The following is a 6,000-nucleotide window of genomic DNA, read 5'->3' as shown; positions in this document are numbered from 1 at the left end:
GGGCCTTTGTCCATGACCAGGGCTCCTAATTTGAGCTCAGAACTTGCATGATGAGGATAAATGGACCGTTACTGCCGGATGTGAACTATTGATCCTGTGTCAAGTGGGGGGACATTGTATTTACTACTGTCAATCAGCGGAGTACATATAACCCAAGTGCAAAGACACGCCAAAGGGTATATTATTGACTGGAGTTAAGGTTTATGGCAGAAAATTATTGCCCTGCAAGTTAACAGCACAACTGGGTTTTCAGGGTAGAGCTACGTACACAGACACCGCTCTAGCTTACCACACAATGTGCTGTGTGACCATTAGCACGGGGCGGAGACCAGTGAAGTCTCCTGTCGGTCAGGCTGCAGACTGGCCTGGAGTCCATTAAAATAAGCCGGGTTTGCCAGTCATTACATTGCTGGGATATACAAGCTGAAGGGTGTCATAGGGAAACTCTAACCCCCACAGTACATTTTTAAGGGCTATGTGAAGAAAAAACGGACTGAGTTTTGGACTGTAGAAATGCAAAGGGGGCGTTTCCTCTTGAGGGGGAGAATTTCTGCTTCCAAAAGTCAATGCTGTGCTTACAAGCCAAGTTTTCCAGACAAGTACTGAGCAGGACACAGCATTGTCCAGACCCAGCGGGAGCTATTTCCAAATGCCTGGCTTGCCCTTCCTGGCTGAGGCCTGACAAACTCATTGCAGAGAATACTCCTAAATACCCCCACTGCTGCTCCCCCTTCCACTCGTAGCTCTGTGCACTCCTTGCCGCCGGTCATTCACCCATAACCACTGGATGTGCTCTGTGCGCTCTCTCCAGCCACCCCAGCTCTGTGCGCCCCCTGCAGCCAGAGTCACCCATAGCCACTGGTCGTGCTGTGTGCCCTCTCCAGACACCCGACCTTTGCGCGCCCCCCTACCCACCGGTCGTGCTCTCCAACCACCCCAGCTCTGTTTGAATTCTGTGTGCCCCCTGCAGCCATAGCTACCAGATGCGCTCTCCAGCCACCCCCAGCTCTGCGCACCCCCAGCAGCCAGTCATCCACAGCCACCAGACGTGCTCTGGGCGCTCTCTCCAGCCACCCGCAGCACTCCTTGCAGCCGGCGCTGCCTGGGAGACGCGCTGCGAGTGCAGCCAGAGCGCCTGCCCCCGGCCACCCCGTCCCCAGCAGCTGCCCGTTAGCGGTGCTGCAAGAGCGCGGGGAGCCCCCTAGCTCCCCTGTGGGCGCAGAGCCGCCGTGCGCCGTGCCCAGCGTGCCCAGCAGGAGCACACACATGGGGCGCAGCCGGGGGGGGGGGGGGGGCCCCCCCCGGGGGGGGGGGGGGGGGGGGGGGGGGGCGCCGCTTGCCGGTGGGGAGTCCGTGGCAGGGGTGGCACAGAGCCCATCCTCACCTCCCCGTAGGGCCCGGGGCATGGCTGAGCGCCGCGCGGGACAGGACCAGCCTGCCCCACGCCAGCGCCTCCCTTCCGCTTACCTCCGCCCCCGGGGCCGGAGCGTGGGTCCTGCTCCGCGGGCAGCTCAGCCAATCGAGCCCCTGGAAAAGGGCAGCGCTGCAGGCGGCAGCAAATCCCGTAGCTCCGTGCGGCGGCCACCAGCGTCTCCCAGAAGCCCCCCACCCCGGCGCCAGGGAAGGGATTATCGGCCAGGGCTCGCGGGGGCCCAGTGGGGCCCGGGGCAAATTGCCCCACTTGCCCGCCCTCCCCCCTGGGCGACCCTGAGTTTCAGCGCTGTAAAGCGCCAGTGTAGACAGTGCACCAGCGCTGGGAGCTGCGCCCCTGGGGGAGGTGGTGTGTTTAGGTTGCTGGGAGACCTCTCTTCCAGCGCCTTAACGTTGCCAGTGTAGACTAGCCCCTTGTTTGAATGCATCAGTAGTACTTGCTAATCAGGGACCCATGGCGCTAGCCACCCTACGGCTGCAGTGAAAAGAGCATCTCTGCCCCAAAGATCTTGCCGTCTACACCACTTACATGCTGCGCTCCCAGGCTGCTTTAGGGCTATTCAACACAGATTCCACTGTGCTGCTGGAGAGCAGCGTAGAGGGCGTCGCACTCCTCGTAGTCACTTTGATGAAGTTGACTTGTTTTCCTTCTCCTGGATCTTGTAATATATTTTGGACATTAGGCAGCATTTCTACCCTGGAGCGACAACAATGGTTTTCCTGGGTGGGACTTGGCGTTTGATCAGCCACACTAAAATAACGTGTAGCTAATAGGGATGTGTCTGTAATCCTGTGTTTGGAAATGTCTCTCGTTTGTGAACAGGGGAGCTACTTCTCTGGCCCTCCTCTGGGAAGTGTCCTGAGCTTTAGGTTACGTAACATTGTCTAGGGTGCTCGATTGTCTAGTAAAGTCACATACAATCATGTCCTGGGTTGAAATATCATGACTAAGAGCTTGTCTACACTGGCGCTTTACAGCACCGCAACTTTCTCTCTCAGGGGTGTGAAGAAACACCCCGAGCGCTGCAAGGCACCAGTGTAAAGCGTGCCCCAGCGCTGGGAGCTATTCCCTTCGGGGAGGTGGCTCTCACCCAGCACTCTGCCGTGACTACATGAACCACGGGTTAGTGCTGCTGCCGCGGCAGTGCTTTAACGTTACCGGTGTAGACTAGCCCTAAGGCTATGTTTTAGTCATGGGTATTTTTTACTAAAAGTCACAGACAGAGCACGGGCTGTAAACAAAAATTCACGGCCCGTGACCTGTCCATGACTTTTACTATATACCCTTGACTAAAAATGGGGGCGGGGGGAGTTTTGAGGTGATGCAGCCTGGGGGGCGGGTACCACATGTGCTGTGAGGGGCGTTGCCTGGGAGGGGATGATTGGCGGGGCTAGGGCAGGCTCTTTACCCCGCTTCATGTGCTGCCTCCACTCTGCCCCAAGCCCCAGTTCTACTGCAGCCAATGGGAACTGCGGGGGCTGTGCCTGCAGCTGGAGGCAGCGCGTGGAGCGGAGGGAGGGAAGTTCCTGTAGCACTGCCCTGCACCCCAGCCCTGAGCCCCAGGGAAGTTCCTGTAGCACTCCCAAACTGCTGCTCAGGGGTGGGAGACTGCCCCAGCAGCGGCTAGTGCGACGGGCCCAAGGGCTACTTGAGCTGCTCAGGCAGCCTCCGGCACACCAGCTGCTGCAGAAGTCACAGAACGTCATGGAGTCCATAACTTCTGTGACCTCCACGAAAAGCATGGAGTCTTAATCATGAACAAAGTTGATTTTCAAATAGTCTTCAAAAACTGATTGAAGACCCGCTTTGAATGTTCTAGCTCCCGCTGTGCAGGGAAGGTCTTTTTTTTTTTTTCAGTTGTACAAGTGTTGCAGTCTAGCTGGATTTATGTATGTCTAGAATTTGCTAGCTGGTTGACTTCCTGGAGTTGGGTTCTTAGAGATGTTTTCCTTCCTCTTCTCCCCACTAGGGTTCTTCTCTTGATGTCAGGGTATAGAACTACAATTATCCCCCATGTAGTGCTGCACGGGGCAAGCCACAGGTGCATGGAGTGCCTCAATCAGTCATTATTGAAGACAAGTGAAGCTGGAGAAGAGTGCGTGTGGGTGTGGGGCGGAAGGGGTCTGAAACTATAGGTCTCAACCTTTGCTTTGCCAAAGTTTTACTGTCAAGTGGAGTTAAAGCCTAGTAAAAATGATAGATATGAGCTTACTGCCTTATTCCAACATTTGCTAATGAAGAGGGGAGCATCTTCGGAAGGAGCGAGGTGGCCTCACAGGCACTGGCACCCCTTCATGGAGGGTGCGGAAGTGGTAGGAGGACACAGAGCTCAGGGAGAAAGGTTGATGTAGACATCTCCCAGTTGTACATTCCTTCCCAATCTTCACAGTGTGTTCAATAGTCACAGGTCATGTACCTCCTCCCATTCCATAAGCACCCAGCCTCATTCCTCTACTTGCAGACCTTTCCTCTCCCTTTTCTTCCTCACAGTACCCCCCTTTTGCTCTCTCACTAACATATCCCTTACTGGGTTCTCACCCTTAAAAAACCCCCAAAACTACCTTTCCCCCTCGCCTCCCAAGTCAACAAACCAGACATGAAGATCTGTCACTGGTGCAGAGTCACCCACCCCTCAGATTGTCTATTTAGCCCAGGGGACAGCGTGGATGGAACACAGCCGGCAACGGGCTGAGCGGGGCCGGTGATCAGCCCGCTGCTAGTCTGGGGTTCCGTCTGGCACACGAAACCTTAAATTAATAAGGACTTGTCCCACCACGACCCAAAGGTGGCCAACGCCTGATTTAGACCATAAGCTGTTCCCAGCCACGTCAATCACTTACAAGGTGGTTCTGTAGAGCTGCTGCACTAGGTTTCCCACTTCTACTGGGGCCTGCTCTGTACCATTGCAATACAAACAACAGGCTGGCCTCCATCGCCGTACCGCTGCTGAATTCACCTCAGCCTGGGACCCCTAATCTCTCCCACTTCTAATATTGGCTCCCTCAGTCTTCCCTGTGAGCTTTAGGGTTTTGCTCACCCTGGAGCAGCCTCTGGCCAAAGTGGGTGGGGTGGGGGAAGTAAGGACATCTCCCAGTCACGTGTCAGCTCAACTGTGGCTGTTGGTCATGTGTGGCCCTGAAATCTCCTCTCGCTCCAGTTCATTACCATCCCATTTACTACCGCTGTTGTTATCTTTAGCCAGCTCTTTATATAGGGTTCTGGCCCTCCCCCTACTTCTCCCCTTTATAAAGTGAAAGCACATCATGCTGGGATATACCCAGGTTCCAAAGTTTAGGGCACATGCTCAGATTTGGGTAAGGGAAAAACCATCAGCCCCATTAGAGAACTTCACAAATATTTCCCCCCCCTTAGATGGAACACTTCTGCTATGATTTGTCTTTGTTTTATAGTAAGATGCTATTCACATGCAATTCATAGACTGCCCCTTCCACCATTTACCTCCATTAACATTACAGAAGAACTAGGCTGTATTTTGAAGACTCCCTCACCAGACACTTTCCTCTGCTTCGTTTACAAACCATGAATTGCTGGTGTTGCCAGCAATTGCAAAATTTATAATACTGTCCCGAGTAGCATCTGTATAATTTGCTTTCGGGGACAGGCCTGCCTACCGTAATGTATCACCAATGCACCCAGAGCCTTCAGAAAAATGGAGACATGTGGTAGAGGCACTTGGCTGCATGCAGGCCTTCCCTCCCCCCTTCTTTGGCTCAGCAGAGTAAGAGCTCCCACTGACAAAAATCAACCCCGGGGCCTAGCCATGCCTTGAGAAGGAGCCACAAGCAGTTCGGTCTCTAAGTTACAGTTGGCTTGTTTGCTTTATAAGCCTACCATGTGCCTTCATCTAAGCTATCTGGACTGCTTCTCTCTGCTCATCCAGAACTGGTTTTCTCTGTTCCGTTACACAATCCTGCCACAAAGGTTGCAAATAAAACTTCACTGTAGTTTCTCTTGTCAACTGGAATAGTTTTCATTGATCTCCTCTTCTCCTTCTACTTCTACGCCTTAAAATTCTTTAAAGGTCTTAAAATTCAACCTGAGGTCAAGTTTCTATAGGGCATACAATTCTTGAGCAGAGGGATAACTGGCATGGAAGATGCAACAAAAAATAAGGTTGAATTGTATTCCTAATTTGATACACAGGATGTTCCTTATTTGAAAGAGTAGGAGATGCTAAGGGACAAAGGAGCTGTTAAATTTTTAATGCAGCCCAAGAGAGTTTTTGAAGATTTGGGTCTGCTTGCACCCCATAAGAAACTTCACTGATAAAGTTTCAGCATAAGAAAACAAACAAACAAATAAAAAACTCAACAAAAGCTGCCGCTCTGCTAAATGTAAAGTTGTCTTGAAGGTAAAGATAAAGACAAAATTAAAACCTGAGTTTGCAAATGGCTTTATTTACTCTAGGATACTGGCAACAACAAAAAGGAATCAGCTATCAGAGAACCAAACTTCTCTTTGTTACAATTCTTGGATGCTGATTTGTGGCTACCAGAAAAATTAGCAGCTCTAAGTTGAAGGATGTGCTGAAGATTCCCTTTGCTATA

The sequence above is a fragment of the Trachemys scripta genome, chromosome 9, assembly GCF_013100865.1.
Source record: "Trachemys scripta elegans isolate TJP31775 chromosome 9, CAS_Tse_1.0, whole genome shotgun sequence".
Lineage (NCBI taxonomy): Eukaryota > Metazoa > Chordata > Testudines > Emydidae > Trachemys > Trachemys scripta.
This window is presented reverse-complemented; position numbering follows the sequence as displayed.